Source organism: Corvus brachyrhynchos, unplaced genomic scaffold, assembly GCF_000691975.1.
Source record: "Corvus brachyrhynchos isolate BGI_N302 unplaced genomic scaffold, ASM69197v1 scaffold331, whole genome shotgun sequence".
NCBI classification, from domain to species: Eukaryota; Metazoa; Chordata; class Aves; order Passeriformes; family Corvidae; genus Corvus; species Corvus brachyrhynchos.
Window position 1 is genome coordinate 5,649,490 of NW_008237229.1, and position 18,136 is coordinate 5,667,625.

The window sequence follows — 18,136 nt, forward strand, 5'->3', positions numbered from 1 at the left end:
ATTCTTGCTAGATGTTTCAGAGATGTTTATTTCTCCAGCTGCATGGCCGGAGCTCTGCCCAGGAACTGTTCCAGTCACGGACCAAGGGTCCTTCTGCCCGCGCAGGGAACACAAACCAACCCATGGGAACGAGGCTGAGCAGGGTCAGGGAAATCCCGTGTCTGTGCCCTCAGGGCCCCTCTCCCAGGGCTACACGGCAGGGGAGAGACCCCAACAGATACTTGGCATGAGACATAAACACATGAAGTATTAAATTTGTCAGTGGCCTGCCAAACATATCTCTGATTGATCAGGTAAGAAACTAGAGGAGTTGCAAGAAAATTAAACAATGCCTCATACTAAAATACATGTTGTTCCCCATAATACATTCTTAAAGGTCATCTTTCTGGGTATCCTTAAGCGCATTTTCCTTCCCTCTTCACCCCTTTTTTTTCTATAAGATGCAGTTTATTGTAAAAGAAAAATCATATGATTAATTAGCTTTTATTGCTTCAAAAGAGAGAACAGTTTTACTGTGTTTTATGTCACAAAAAGCTCAAACCTGCAAATATTTTCTACTTATCATGTGTGATTCCATTATTTTCGAAGACAAATAAAATCAAGTAAAATTGCTCATGTAATAGAATTTAGAGATATAAAAAAAATGTATTAAATTGTATCAAGTTCTTTTTTTGTTGGTTTTTTTTCCCACTGAAAATTGTTATTATTGCCCTTTCAAATTGGTCTACAACATATTGGTTTTTTGTTCCTAATCACAACTTTTCTGTTGCCCTTACACATTAGAAGTACAGCTCAAGATATCTATAGCTATTTTTCATTTTTTTGGAGTAGACCATAGTGGCTCTCATATGCTGCATTCTGTATTATGTTTTGCTTGTGTTTTCTGATATAACATTGCTAGATGACTACAACCATCATTTGTTATATTGCCCTTCCCTGATCAGCCCAGTCTGGTTTTTATTCCGTTGATGTTTATCAGGCCAAAGAGCAGAGTCTCTTTCAAAGAAACATCATCTGACACATACTTGAAACTGTAGGAGTTCCCTCTTCTTTCTCACATCAGTGAGACACTGAGGTTTCTTTCCTTTCCTTGTCCTTACTCGATCTCTTCAGATGCTTGTTGTATTTTAGGATTCGTCTTATCAGTGAATTGCATGCATCTGGTGTGATAAGTGTGTTTTAACCCCAGCCAGGAACTAAGTCCCACACAGCCACTTACTCTCTACCCCCCTGGTGAGATGGGGGAGGGAACCAGAAGAGAAAAAGTGAGAAAATTAAATTGATTTACCTATCAATTAAAATTTGATAGGTAAAGAAAAAGCTGTGTATGCAAGCAGGAGAGAACCAGAAGAGAAAAAGTGAGAAAATTCATGTGTTCTGATAAAGACCATTTGATAGGTAAAGAAAAAGCTGTGTATGCAAGCAAAGCCAAACAAGGAATTCATTCACCACTTCCCATGCGCAGGCAAGTGCTCACCATTCCCAGGAAAGAAGGACTCCAACATCTGTGATGGTGACTTGGGAAGACAAACAGCATCCTGAATGTCCTCCCCTTCCTTTTTCTTCCTGTTTCTTCCTCCAACTCTATATGCTGAACATGATGCCATATGTTATGGAATGTCCCTTTGGTCAGTTGGGGTCAGCCACCCCAACTGTGTCCCCTCCCAGCTCCTTGTGCACCCCCAGCTCACTCACTGGTAGGGCAGTACAAGAGTCAGAAAAGGCCTTAACTCTGTGTAGGTGCTGTTCAGGAGTAACTAAAACCACCCCTATGTTATCAACCCTGTTCTTAGCACAAATTGAAAACACAGCCCCATACCAGATACTGTGAAGAAAATTACCTGAGCCAAAACCAGCACAGGGGTACTGATGTATCTCAAAAGCCTTGCCTTCAGTTGTTTTCCAGCTTTTTTATTTGAAATCGCAGTAATCTTTTCTCACAAATCTTCTGCAGATCCATGGATATTGCATATACGGAGCCTATTAAGGGTATCCATCCAGTGTTTCCTTGGCTTTAACAAGTCTCCGCTTTCCAAACAAAACTTCCCTGTAATTCAGTGAAAACATCCTCTAAAACTGAGAGGATTTACTGTGTGAATCCTCGGAGATATATTTTGGACCTGGAACTACACAGAAACTACTACCACAATTTGTATTAAAGGCTATGGTAATCGAATAAAGAATTTTGTTATGTAGTAGGGAAGATCCAAGTGCTTGAGAAGGATAAGTTTTGAATTAAAACGGGGTTTTAAAAGTGAGGATATGTGTTGGGTCCCTCCCCTGCCGTGTAGCCCTGGGAGAGGGGCCCTGGGGGGAGACACGGTGTTTCCCTGCCCCTGCTCAGCCTCGTTCCCCATTGGTTGTTTTGTGTTCCCCTGCACGGGCAGAAGGACCCTTGGTCCCGTGATTGAAGCAGTTCCTCGGCAGAGCTCCGGCCATGCAGCTGGAGAAATAAACATCTCTGAAACATCTACCAAGAATCTGTCCATATATATTTCTTTTCCATGGGCCTCCTTGTCTGATACACGTGTTGCAGTTTCCCCACTGTAACAGATATGGTCTCCAAGTAACATGATGAAATTCAATAAGGGTAAGTATATCTTTTTAAGTCAACCTGGTCTCCTGTCCCCAGCAAATACCAAATTTAAAACAGGCAGGAAAATCCTGCTAGAAGACGGGAAAGGACTGATCTGGGTGTTTTACCTGTTCAAATACGGTATTTGAGCCAAAATGACTTAGGTACAGATATGACAAATATCACCAGGGCCATATTTAGGAAAAGAGAAATAATGATTTTTTTAATTAGTTGTCTGCCTTAGAATTACCATGTCAACATTTTTAATAGAGATGTTTACAAGGGACTCTTCCTGGGTTGACAAAACAGGAGAGATAGAAATAGGGAAGATTAGAGGAAACACAATACTAATCTTCACACGGTAAACTGTTACCGTGTTTACAAAGTATTTGGAAATACAAAGTATTTTTCTTATCATCAAGATATAATTAATTTGACTTGTTGTAGAAATGATTAATTTAAGAAATTGTGGGAAAATACCTGCTTTCAAGGACAGCTAATTAATAAAACAGACTGCTTTATGAGGTTTCAAAGAGTAGATGAGATAGATTTTTTATAGGCTAAAACAGAGGACTGTCTGGAATGCTTCATAATGGCTTCTCAAATCCCATGAAATACAGTTTCTATGCATAGTCCAGTCACTAATGCCAATAGTAGTTTCATCACCAGTGTCAATGATTAAGTAATCTAAATGAAATTAAAAGTCTCCTCTGCATATCAGCAAGATACACACAGCAGCTACCTATCATTATCTTCCTTTTACAGATGGAGAAATCGAAGGACAGAAGACAATAAATGCCTGCAAAACAGCAAAATATGATTTACAGAACTCAGAATTCAGTCACATTGCTTTCTTCTATGAGTAAGAGTGAGTCATTCTTAACAACGTGACTTAGGGGACTTGCCATAACCATACATTTCATCATAAACTCCCTTAAATGTAGAAATGGTTAAAAGATATGAAGATATAAACTAAAAGGACTGCTTTCATTAAACCTCTGTGGAGCTATTGTTCTATCTTCTCTGGAGGCTTTTGAAAGTCCCACTCAGTAATAATAATTGAAGAAGGCAGCAATGTGTTTTAAGAAAATGCTTTGAAAAATTTACTCCTCCATTTATGGCATTAAAAGTCTGTATTTTTTAAAGATAAAGTAGAGGAAGAACAGCTGGGATGACATCTCTTGTTCACATTTGGGAATTCAAACGAAAAATATACTGCTATGCAAATGGTAGAGCTTTATAGAAAATGTTTTGTTTACTGCTTGGAAAACTGATGATTTGACTGAATCAACAAGATGCCCAAATAATACTCCACAGTTTGCACCTGCTTGTCTTGTTTTGATGAATGTAAAACAACGCAGCTTAAGCATGACCAGGTGTAAGGCAGGAACACATATGCTCAAGCACTCTGTTTTTCTTACTCTTCATTCCTCCTTCCCTCCTTAAATCAGTTTTCACAGGCATTTTTTTTTAAGAAACCTGACAGAAGGGTTCACCGCCCAACTCTTTCACTCTGATAATTGGGCATCACTGTAAGCTTTGCATCCTTCTTTCCTCCACTTTACTGATCTAAATTACTTGCTCAAAATACCACTTTTTTATGTGACTGCAAAGAACATGATCCTTTCTTGCCTCTGTACTAAAGAGCTAATACTAAGAAGTATTGTGTCTGTCTTTGGCAACTAGAAGCCCCTAGGGAAATCTGAAGGTCTTTGGCAACTAGAAGCCCCTAGGGAAATCTGAAGATCTCTTTCCAGAAGCATCTTGTTATTACTGGAAAAAATTCTAATTTTTAATTTACTGTAAGATTTTTATTTTTCTTTTGCATGTTTGTGTGTGTGTGTGCAGAGATTTTCTTTTTGAACTCCAGATTAAGTTTGGAATATTTTTCATTAAGAACAGTGATAAAGAATGTACCAAAACCAGTACCTCAAATAGAAACCAAAAATCCTTATCTTTATCCAGTTTTAAATATAATTTTTCCTTCTGGGATCAACAATCTATGTCTATAGGAACTGTTTCCTCTCAAAGTATTCAGTTTTCATTAATGAATTAATTAATAAAAGCTGGGCTACTCTACATTAGGAACTATACTATTTCCAGCTCATCGATGAACTGGAGTAGTTTGGAGAGTTGAGGAGCAAGACTTATTTCTAGTTATGTCTTTATTACTGTTGGGATATGCACATATATACGTGGGGAATGCAGTCTTGGGGGAAAAATGAAATATAAAGGAAAGAAGTGCATCCATATGTTTTATCTGGACCTGTGCTAAGTATTCCATGGATAGAAAAAGAAGGCACCAAACAGGAAATTTCATTGAGGAAAAAAGATATTGTTAAAGCGGTGCTAGAAATAAGTATTTATCAATGACATCTGAAATCTGTACTAAAATTTAGAATTCCTTGGCTCTGTCACATCCCCAGAAAGAAAGGGATGGGAATGTCTCTACAACAAGAATTCCATTTTCATTGATATGGTATGTACTAAACATATAGCCTCAGTGGAAAATTTGAGAAAAAAATCTGATCAAAAGTTATTAACTAATAAATGTATAAATGCACAGATGCTTAATATACTTACAACCATCTCTACATAAAGAGAAGCTGCTGGAAAAAAAATGGAGCTGCAGTCTATTTAGTACTTATTAAGCAAGAATAATATGCAAAACATAAACTTCACATCAAACTGAGACAAGAAAGTCTGTGCCTATAATTTGAAAAACCCCAACTGTAACATGAAGGTTATGTGGACTCTAGCAGCTTAATTTGAATCTGCATCTAATTGTAACAACAGGAGTCTCTCCCTTTGTGACAAAAGTAATGAAAATCACTCATAGAATCATAGAATATCCTGAGCAGGAAGGGACCCTCAAGGATCATCAAAGTCTAACCCCTGCACAGGACAGCCCCAAGAGTCACGCCCTGTGCCTAAGAGTACTTTCAAAACACTTCTTGAGCTCTGTCAGGCTTGGTGCTGTGACCATTTCCCTGGGGAGCCTGTTCCAGTGCCCAACCACCCTCTGGGTGAAGAAACTTGTCCTAATATCCGACCTAAACCTCTCCTGACACAGCTTCATGATGCTCCCTTGGGTCCTGTCACTGGTCATCAGAGAGAAGAGATCAGTGTCTGCCCCTCCACTTCCCCTCACGAGGAAGTTGTAACTGCAATGAGATCTTCCCTCAGTCTCCTCTTCCCCAGGCTGAGCACACCAAGTGACCTCAGCCCCTCCTCATGTGGCTTCCCCTCCAGACCCCTCACCATGTTTGTAGCTCTACATTAGATGCTGTCTAATAGCTTTATATCTTTTTAATGTTGTGGCACCCAAAACTGCACAAAGGACTCAAGGCGAGGCTGCCCCAGTGCAGAGCAGAGAGGGACAATCCCCTCCCTTGCTCAGCTGGTGATGCTGTGCCTGATATTATCCGTGAGTTAGAGGAGGCAGTGGAGCACACAGTCTTCAAGTGCGTAGATAAAACCAAACTCAGGGGAGACAAGTTGATGTGCTTGCAGTTAGGGAAAGCGGCCAAACATCCAAAGAGGCCTGGACAAGCTAGGGGAAGGGACATATAGGAATCTTGTGAATTTGAGCAAGGACAAGCATGAAGTGCTGGTCCTGGGGCAGAAGAGCTCCTATACTGGAAACAGGTTGCAAAGAGGCAGGCTGGGAACAGCTCTGGGAAATCTATGGCGAGCAGCAAGATGAGGCTGAGGCAGCAAAGGGGGCCAACAGCTTCCTGGTCTCTATGAACAGGACCATGGCCAGGAGATATGGGCAGCAATTTATCCTCTACACAAATACACAATACTTACTTCAGTTTTTCTCCCCTGATAACAAGAAAGGCATCAACAAATTAGAGTGTATTCAGGAGAGGGTCCTCAGGGTGGAGATAGTGGGAGAACTTGCCCTGTAGGATCATGCGGAGAGACAAGATCTGGAGCAAGGATGGCTTCAAGAGCAGCTTCCCAAATGCTTTCAAGGGATGTTATCAAGGAGATGGTCTTTCTCAACTGTGTGGTGGGAGGAAGAGGGACACTGGCCACAAATTGGGCCAAGAGATGTTCATGCTGGATTACAAGGTGAAATTTCTTCACCTAAACGACAGGTCAGCAGTGGGTCAGGTGGCCCAGAAATGCTGCACTTTTGGAGGTTTTCAACACCCACTGGGACAAAGCCCTGAGCAGCCAGATCTGAACTCAGAGCTGGCCCTGCTGTGAGTAGGAGCTCATGAACTTCCTTCCAGCCTGAATTTCCTCTGGTTCCACGATTCTATGAAAGTCCTGTTTCCTGACCAGAACAATGCACATGCTGTAAATAAATGTAAAAGCCATGTTTTTGTGTGATTTTGTCCAAGAAATTGCAAAAGGGTTAAGAATCAGACTTCGAAGGACTCCCTGTTGTGGCTTTATAGGAAAAAATCTATCTCTTATATAGAATATTACACAGACACATTTATGAGGAGATTTTTAGTTTGTTTATTTTTCTTTCTGAAACATGAAAAAGAGCAAACATGAAAAAGAGCAGCTTGTGGCTGCTCTTCTTTGGACAAGTTTCTGCTGTTATTTTTGTTAAGGATTAGTAGTAGGAGGTAAAAAAACTAATGATCAAAGGTACAGTTAACTATAACAAGCAAAAATCCCCAGGAAAGAATGTCAGTATGGCTAAACATTATGAGAACTAACTTCAGCCTTAATTATTGCATACCATAGCAATAAAGACTTTATTTCTTTCTTTATACTAAAACCATGTCTTTACTTACTTTCTTTTCTGTTTTGTAGTTTCCCTTCCAATTCTTTCCTGAGAGGGACTGTTCCTCAATGAGGTCTCATAACATTTGCTTGTGGACTTTTTTCAGAATTTTTATGCCAGAAGTCTAAGAACTATGCCTAGAGGTGGAAATGTTAACAGTGACCATAAAGGCCCTTTGGTGGTCCAAGAGACATTGTAGGCAAGTTTTGGCAAGTACCTTCCTGTAACCTAATTTTTTTTTCTCTAACAAACCCCAGCAACATCTCCTAGGAAGTATCATTTAGTCTGAGACTGGTGAAGTGTCTGTTTTATTTTCTTTTATGCAGGCAGACACTGTAGGCAGCCTGTGTCTGACAGAACTGAACGCAGTTCTGTTCCTTTCCTGAAGGCAACAAGACTCACTGCAGATCCCCTGCCCTAAGCTGTCCACTGAACATTGTCCATCTGCATTGAAAGAGAAGGCAAATAAACACTACAACTGAGAGATTTCATTTAACATTTACTTTAAAATCATTTCACAAAACTATTGTTGCTTTGAGGTTTGTGTATCCAAAGTGCAGGCAAGGTCTGTAAAACCAAGAGCTTGAAATCCCTGTGTATCGTATTTTCTATTGATTGAAGGAAAGAATGATATACTTCTCGTTCACTCACATTCTAATTAATCCCCAGTACACTTGCTCTCTTTCTCAGTCTTGGTTTGCAGGTTAGCTAGTTTATGGACCACCTGATATGCAAATCAAGGACAAACATATCCACGGGTTTTGTGCAGGTTGCCATCTTTGACTTGTGAGTCAGATATTTTGGCAACATGCTTGCAAAACTGCTAACTGAGCAAGCAGTTTTCTGAAAGCAAAAGTTGATTTAATAATGATTTATTAGTATGATCACTTTCTTCAGGATTTCTTTATCTTTCAGAAGGGTATAGCACAAAAAATTTGTCTCAAAAATGTATGTTGACATAACTGTATTGAATTTCAAGTACAATCATACCTTGAAAATGATTTTGTGCTGAAAAAAAAATATAAAAGAGACATACCATTTTCGTTAGCTTAGCCCATTTGAGTTTCTATTTAGATGTTCTATTGGCATTGTGCGAAGTTAGGTTCCAGTAATAATACAATCATTGGAATCATCTGATGTGACTTCAGTGAAAATATTGATGAACATCTGGCTAATAGGAAATATAAATGAGGTTTTAATACAATTTAACTAAAAATGTGTCATAAAATCTCTGAGAAATTGGCATGCAAAATAGATGCAATAAAACAAAAAAGATATGTTTTGATCTGTTCCAGAGTTGTGACTTTAGTCAGCCATTACATCTCTATGGATCACACTGAAGGTAAACATGATAAATAAGATAAAACCCTAGAGTTTCCTGTTTGAGAGCAACATTATTGACTCTAGAAATAGGTGTTTTTTAATCTTTATTGAGTGTATTTTTTATTTCTTATAATAGCTTCACAGTAGTAGCTTGGAGATTAGCAAAAATAAGTTCTTCTAACTGGAGGCATTTAGTCTTAATATAATCTGATGCTCAATAAAGGTTTTTGGATATTATCTTGTCAGTCATAAGGCCAGAACCGTTATAATTTTTTTTTTTAATCAGCTTATTGAGTCTGCAGGAAGTCTAAACATCGATATGCTGGTTTGTCCTATAACCACAGACTAAAGAGACCCTGCTCTTCCATGATTCACGTACTGACAGCGCTTTCTTCCACAGTAACAAGGATAGGCTACATCAGAATACAAACTGCCTTCTGCTTGCCCAAAATGCCTTTCCATATATGTCCATGTGGAACATAGTGTTGAAAGATAGCTAATGGTGCAAAGCCCCCAGATCTGGTAGGGTTCCTTAGTACTGTCACTGTCAGTGGCAGGAGGGGTATATCTACCTTGCTCTTACAGCAATGCTGGATAAACATCCTGATTTATATTAAACCAGTTAGTTAAAATCGGAGCCTTTAACCATCTTCTTTGGGCAGGCTGTAAAAGCTGCTCTGAACCGCAAGCAAGTTCCGCTTCAGGCAGATCTGTTCAATCTGCAGAGGAAATGTGTCTACTGCAGATTTTGTCAGACACTTTAATGACACTCATGAAAGTCCCACCTTGGGAATCTTGGCAATTTGTATCATAAACAATGTATTTACAGGCCCTGACACTGACAAATACAGTGCACACTATTTGCATGGGTTTATACTTATATATATATATACATACACATATATATATATGTATATATGTATGTATATATAAAGTTTTTATATATATATGTATATGTATATATAACGGTGTAGGTTGAGAGGACTTCCAGGCATAAAGTAGGTTTTTAGATTTGTATTCCAGCTAATTTATTGTCTTAAATACTTTGAGAGAGAAAGCAACAGAAATCACAGCGGTGCAGAGATTTTAGTTTATAAATAAAGGTCAGAGAAGAATATCAGATTTTAAAAAACCTTCTTATGTGAACACTTTGATTTGATGAAAGAAAAAAAAAAGCATTTTTTCCTCAGGACTCACAAAATAATACATACTTGTTATTAGTGTATCTTCTTTAATTCAAACCATATTCTCTGAAGATTGAAATTTATTTCATCATAAGTACCTATAAATTTTTCATGTCCAGTACACAACACTTACAGAGTAAATAACAAATGCTAATGAGGCTGTAGCCATCTATCCACCCCACACACTCACATTATTAAGCTGCAAAATAGGTAATAAAAAGTTATTTTATTTCAAGTACCATTTTTTTGAGAAAAAGCATGTAAATGTTGATGCATAGTGAATTAAAGTAAATTAATCTGATTATATGAGTGAATTGAACAAGCTGTGCAATATAAATATTTTAATCACTTCTTGATCCAGAAGTACCTCATTTACAAATGAGCAATTACTTTCTACCTCATGGGAGTTGTCTTTAATTATGAGGCAGTCTAGTTGGTGCTATACAGAAAGTACATGTAAATATCAAACATCAGACCCTTGAATCTGTCATTTGTAATATGAACAGGATTTTATATCCCTTTGTGCAACCCTGTTTTTGTTTCACACTAGTGATTTTATTTGCTGTGTTTTTACCTGAGCAGACCAGTCATTATGAAGCTTTCATTTAATCTGTGGACATAGAAACACTTCCCAGTGGAAGTTTGAATATAAGTCTATCAAATTTAAGCTTAGGCTTGTTTTTCTCAATTCCTTGTAGACCAGCCCGCCAATGCTTTAGGCCTGAGGACTAGAAGGTAAAAACAAAGTTCTGATATAAAAGCAACTTATTATATGTTGTGTGTCATATGTGAGATATGTATGCCACTAGTCCTGCTAAAAGCTTGATCAGTCTACTGTGCACTTATGTTGCCATAACTGTAGCAAAGGATATTGGCATCTATGGATGGAATGGTGTATGCAAAAGGAGACCAGAGAATTTTGTGTGGCACACTATGGTGCACTACTCCGGGCATTCTTTATTTGTGGGGTAGGAAGTAGCCTTCCTAGCCCTACAGACTAGGTAGTTTCTGTAGGTGCCATTTATGTACTGCACTTGTTGTATTGAAAATTGAAAATTAAGGCCTCGTGTTCACTTGATGCTGGTTGTTTCACTTCTGTGCAGCTTGCACTGGAAACGCAAAAACAATGGGCTGAGAACCTTGGAGACAGAATTTTTTGTGGTCCAATTACAAATTTTTCCTTAAAGAAGACAATCAGACTTTCTAGTGTGACATATCTATAAAACACCAATTTTATGTAATGTAAGAATGAAACTCATATGAGTTTTGAGGCAACACTTTAGTCCACGTGGCATTTCGATTTTATACAAGATATTTGAATAGACTTACTTATATTCAAACAGTATGTATACTTTAGAGGGGGACAAAAGAGTTTCCCTGCGTCATTTCAGAGAAGTGTTATTCATCATATGTCTCCCTGTTATAACAAAAAAATGAAACAGACAAAACCTAATAATCTGTTAAAACATATGTGGTACTGGAAATATGTTCTGATTTTGCTATCTTTCCAGCAAATGTCAATTAAACATAAAAAATCTTTGTTTTCAAATATCAGCAGAGATGATAATTACCACAAATCTATCTTTTATGCAACTCTAAATTTCCACAATGTAACCTTACTGACAGTGACAGGAGAAAGAATGTCATTCTTCCTATCAATGGATGAGGAAGAGTCCTTAGAATTATTTCCCTTGTACTTCACTGAATTTACTGCTTCTGCCACAAACCCCCAGTTGTTTCCTGAGATACTTATTTTCAAGATCCTGACTTTGATTTTACTCTAGTGATATCCTATGAGGAATCTTCTTAATTTCCTTCTTTCTACTTCAATCTTCAACTGAAGAATTACTGCTTTTTTTAAGCACACGACTCTTTCGAGATGCAGATGAGTGAAAAATGGTAGTTTCTAAGTTGATCTTTGTATCTTTGGGATTTCTGTTTGGCTGGGGCCTACTCAAAGATTTCCATCATACTGTAGTATTGTTCTGTAGAAATGTGATCTGAAAACCTCTGAAATATAAATCAGGGTGTTAAAATTACCTCTGGGAGACATTCTGTGAGAGGAGTACATGTTCTTACAAGGGATTAAGTGCAAGACAATGGACAGTGCTACAAGTAGATGGGAAGGGACAAGGAAAAATGGAAAATACAGAACGGGCACAGTCTCACTTTCACATATCCTGCTCCCTTGTAAATATGATTTGTTTATAAAGACTAATGAAATTTCCAATAAAACTAATCTGAAAAGATTTCAACTCATTAATGGGAAAAAGCTGGCAAACAAAAATGTAAACAAATGAGTTTCCAACTGAACATTTTGTATTCCTAAATTAATGCCATTAAAACGCCTGCCTCCATTTCCTTCAATAAAATAAATGAACTTGGAATATGCAGTTAACAATCCAAAGGACAATATAATTCATAGATTATAGTTATCAATATTAATAGATTTAAAACCAGTATATCCCTCTTTAGTTTAATCTTTTTAATTGAAAACTATTCTCATTAAGTATGAAAGATTTTATTTTTCTTATTGCTTGCAGCACCATCAGTGGTCTTACCAGTATTATTTATTAATCTTTGCAACATGAAACTTTGAAACTGTCTGCCTAATTGATACTTTGGGAAACTAATTATAATAATGAAGAAATTTGCCTGAGTACCCTGTTTACATTTCATTCATTTACTGATAATAGGAAAATAAGAAACACAAATCATACTTTTGGTTTTGTATATACAGTGACAAAATAATTTTAAGATATCTGACTGCTTCAATTTTACTATACCATACCAGGTTTGATTAAGTAAAATAAGCTTATGGCTAAGTTAATTCAATGGAGAGATCCAAATATTTATAAGTAAACACATACTCTTTATGTTCGTAACCTGGAGCTTTGATAGCTAGTATTTCTGCTGGAGTTCTCATGAACACAAGGTTTTGGCTTTAAATTTTACACTGCAGCACTCTCTTGCATCCTGTCCTTCCACATGATGAGTCATGGAAGTTAAATATATAAAAAACCTATCAGTTCAGTCTGTTGTCTGTGTCAGTGAGGATAGGCCAGCCAGTGAGTACTGTCTGTAGTTCAGTGACAGAATTAGAAGTGATTCTGTCTCTTTTTGGGGGTGGATGTTGTTGGGGGTGGATGTTATTGGGTGACAGGGCCAAAAAGATGACTTGTTTCTTTTATTATTAAATAACCAATGCCCATATCTGTCCAAATTTATCGACATCCATATCCGTATTTCTATCAATATCTACAGAGAGGCATACAGATAAGATTTAACCTCCTTTTCCCCAGCTTGCTGGCCACAGAAACTAGAGCATGCTTCATGCATTAATGTTTCTGTTCAGGGCTTTGTGCTTTCCTTTTTCCAAAGCCTTCTGTAAAGTATATTACCTTGTGACCCTTGCAGACTGTGAGGCCTCTCTAATCTCAAAATACAGGGACTGGTGCAGTGTATCTGTGTGCCTTAATTTAAAATTAGCCATTGTAATGACTTTAATTTAATGTAGCTGCATACACTTAACTCATATGACAATCTAGGCAAGGTATTAATGTGATTGTGCCCTGGCATTGCAAAGTTTAGGTGGAAGGTGCTCCTAATGCCTTCTGCTGTATTCCTGAAGAAATTTCTCCTACTAGCACTGTTCTGAGTCTGGCTGGGGCGGAATTATTTTCTTCATAGCAGTCCATATGGTGCTGGTGTTTTAGACTCCTAACTCTTGTTACTAGTGTTTCAACTCTTGCTTCTTTGCAGTTTTCAAGGTACATAAAGGCATTCTTCCATAAATATATTATCTATGTGATTCAGCTGCAATAGAGACTGGATAAAGTGAATATGGCTTTAGTTTTTCTACTGGGTAAAATCATTACCCTGGAACGATTAGTAAATTACTTCATTGATGAATGTGTCTATACTAGAGTGTTTCTATAATTCAAATAAACAGGAGTTTTAAAGAGAAAATATGTGGCTTTTTAAAAACAAAAACATTTCAGTGTATATTTTTCTTAAAGTCTAAAAGTGTTATATTTCTTCTTGCTGAAAAGATAACTTTTATATAAACTTAGAGGGAAAAGGAGCCAAATTCTGACTTTGACAGTGTCACTTTTTGTCTCTGCAAATTTTTATGTCATTCCCGTGTCTTTTTATGACTTTGTTTCTGTCCTTGGTACATTGATATGTATGGAAAAAACTGGGAGAGTTAAAAGTATCTTTGTGTACAGGAGAAAATTGTAGCTAATGATTTGTACTCTATATTCTTCCTCCATATTTTTTTAAAAAACTTATTTTCTACAGGTTTTAGGATGAACTCAGATTTATTATCCACTGTCTAATGAAAAATACAGCATGCAAGAGGGGGCTTATTGTTTATTTCTGTATGCTTGGTTGCCTTCTGATCACATAAAATACAGCAAAACTTCATAAATAGGAATTATGCATCGCTCCTTTATTTATTTTATAGCTTGTTCTTTATTCCATTGTTTGATTAATAACCTCTCACCTTCTGCCAGAATACTTTGGTTTTCCCTTGTCTTTGTTGTTGTACTCTTAACAAATGCCAGGCACCTTTGAGGCTAAAGCACAATGTATGAATTTTGGAAGAGAAAGTCAGAACAGGCAAAGCAAGGTATCTTAGATACCTACTGAGAATAGAGCTGTCACCATCAAATAGGAGAAGGGTGAGAAAGGGACGGTTTCTTTTTGGTCATTTTCATTTGCAAAAGACTTGGGAAGCCAAGAATATAAAGCTAGCAGAGTCCTAAGGCTACAGAGTTAGAAATGCCATGGTAATTTACATTTCCTTTCATGTTCCAGCTGCTACTTGCTACATGGAATTATATGAGTTTTATGTTAAGAGCCGATGCAGAGATATTCGAGAATCCTATATGTTTAAGTGTTGATCCATTTGGTAATTGCTTTGCATCTAAAATCACTGAATAACAGACGTGATGTTAGATTATTTCTGGTAATCTATTAATTACTTCCTATTAATTATTTCCTTGAAAAATTGGGGCTGTTGAATATTGGGTACATGTATATGCAGGCACTGTAAGCAACTACTAGTCTGATCATATTCAAAGTGACAAAAATAAAAAAGAACTTTGGAATCCCTTGCTAAGTCTTTTTTTTTCCTGTAATGTAGGTTTATCAGAGAGGAGGAAGTTCTGTAATCTTTATTTATCACCATGGAACTAACTTCCTTAGGAAAGAAAGACAGTTAAGCCTTGATATCTCATCAGTGAGATAAAGCTACATATAGTGATAACTTTTTTTCTTTGGAACCTTTTTTTGAGACTTTTTTGACCTGGTAGCAAACAGGAATCTCAATCAAAGCATTTTATTTTCTGTATTGAGAATGATGTTTTATTTATTTTTTTCTCTCCAATAAAATGAAAATCTAGAAATGCAATTTCAGACCACAACCACACTTTTTTTTTCTATTAAAATGAGTGAAGAACAATCACAGACAATCTTTTTGGTTGCTTTATATGGGGGTATTTAAACGTCATTGCATTTTGTCTTTAAGAATAAGTATTTTCCAGTACCACTAGGTGTCATCCTATCTTTTATTAAATCCTGCACAACAGCTTTTCCCAGTAGCTAGTAGACAAAGTTGATGACTTAATCAGCTGCATCAAAATTTTGGTTTAAAAAGAAACAGAAGAGGCAAAAATATAAGACAAAATGAAATGTGAGAAATTAATTCCCAAAAGCTCAGTTACACAGAAAATAAGACATTCTATAAAATCAGAGACTTGGAAATTTAAAAGTAAAACTCTTATTTCATTAATTTTGCTACTGTTGAATACAGAGGTGCCTTATTTTAATCTTCATCTCCTCCTATACCTCCCATTACTGACTATTACATCAGTCAGATTCCCAAAAGCACACAGGCACATAGCCAGAATGAGCTTTACCTTCTTAAGTATAAAGCTGGGACATGAAAGACCAGGCAGTTCCCCTGGACTGTTAATCCTGGAAGCAACTTCTCATGGCAAGCACAACCCTTTGCTCTAAACATCTGTCATATACATGAATGGCTGCATACACTCACATAGCTGTTCATGCCCAAGCATTTGCCCCCAGGCTGCGCTGTTTAGTGCTCCAGAGACACAAGAGAGCTCGGGCCAGGTGCTTCGGTGATGTCAAGCTACCAATGCATGTAATACCTGTGTAACACACTAATACAGGACTTGGTTCCCCAGCCGTAAGAAGAAATAATTTTCTGTTGGTTTTCTTTCTCTTCAGACACAAGTGAAGGTGAGGCAGTATTTCTGGTTTTTTGTAGGATAGAGAATGTGTCAGACACATGCTCAAAAGCTAATTCAGGATGCTACAGGCCCTGCTCTAACTACATAGACTCACAGCACACTGGTTTCACTGTCAGAAGCATTCCTTATCTGTCTGACTCTATGCTAGATCATCTGGGTATAATTTTCATCTTTTCCATGGTTGACTAGAGAATCCAAGGGCTATAAGGGAGTGTGGAAATCTGTTAAACATTTCTAATTGGTCAGAATATCCATCTGATTCTGGTTTCTGTGGTTTCTCTCTGTACCTCAGAACTACTCAGGGATTTTTTTTGTACATCCAAACTCTCTGTTGGTGATGTTCTCCCCCAGACATCTCACTCAAAACCTCCTAATTATGTTTCCACTAGAAAACATTTAATTCTGAGGCCTGCTCTTTTTCAAAAGAACCTTACACTAGAATCTCTTGGCTAATTACATCTCTATGCCTTACAGGGAGAACAGAGACCTCAGACACTGCATAATGTGGGACTATTTACTTAAAATTCAGCAGAAGTTTAAAGGTGGCCACTGGGAAAATGAAATAGTCAAATATTGAAGTTGTTCAAAGAAACCAAAGCAATTCCACCCTCACCCCCCACACTTACAGTAATTTAACATACTTATTAGTCCCTCTTCTGTCATGATTCTACCTTTAAGTGAATTTAACTAAGTGTACCAATTATGTTATCTTAAGTTTTTATTTTTCAAAGCTGAAGCTGTCTAAACTCCCAGCATGAGGAACTTAGAAGGTGACATTTCACTAATGACTGCTCTGAGAAACTGACAGAGATTGATAGAGTGGTTTTAAAGATGTCCCCATGAGAAGCATCTTATATAAAATGAAAATGACACTGAAACTTTTAAAAACTGTGTTGTGCGAGCAGTTTTGTTTATAAGAATGTGTTGGGATAGAGAAGCACTTGGAAGTAGTTTTCCAAATGCACTGGCTTTTTTTTTTTTTAAGAAGTGTCTTCAGACTGTTTTTTAAACAACAGTTTTAAGCTTAATAACAACTCACAGAAAACTCTTTTTTGCCTTCCTGTATACCAGAAACAGTCACACTATGGGATGGACTGTGCATTGGCAGCTCAAAGAACCAGTACTGAATGAGGAATTTTCTGTTGAAAAACCTACAAACCTCAGTATTAATAGATACATACAGCACACCCCTACCCTGCCACGTATTGGGAAGGTAGAGCCTTACCTCCCAACTTGCTTTTATTAAATGCATTATCTCACTATAGATACTAGAAACCTCAAGGTTTCATTAGCACAGGTATTGCATTTAAGTCCTTGCTATTCTATGGGAAACACAAGGACCAGGAAGATTCCCTAGGTTCTCCCTATTGCCCTCTTCCTTGTTCTGGCAGGCACAGCCACCAAAGGTTACTGCACTGCAATCTGCATTTTGAAGCCATGCATCTACACTTCAGGAATCCTAATATTAGTGGAGTATCTCTGCAGCCAAAAACCAAACAGATGAAGAGACCATCCTTCATGGAGAGAGCAGGAGCAGTTCTGGGGACCTGGGGCAGCCCTGCTCACTAGTTTAAATGTGCACTAATAGGACACAGTGAAAAAAAGTGTTTAATCACTGTGATTCAGTGTGATTTTTGTATCTAATTGCAAATGAAAGCGAATGCATATTCAAGAACACTCTGTGCCTTTAGATACAGGTAAATGTGCATCATGGGAGGTGAGCAGGGTTCATCTAAAAGTGGTATGAAACACCACATCGTATCAGCTTGGTCCAAGTGAAGATTTCCTTGCTTTGACACCATCCTTCTCTCTGTGCAGGAATCAATTTGCCACTGAATGCTGCTTGACTTTCATCAGAGAAAAACGACTTTGATATTTAATCTTTTACACCATTTCAGAAGTAAACCTCACCACTCCAGATTTAGTAGTTAAAGTAAAATTAAGCAGGATATAAGTGCTGATAGGAAATCTGCTGTTCTCCAGCTTGAAAGAATTCATTCTAACAGCCTCATCATTACTTCAGAAG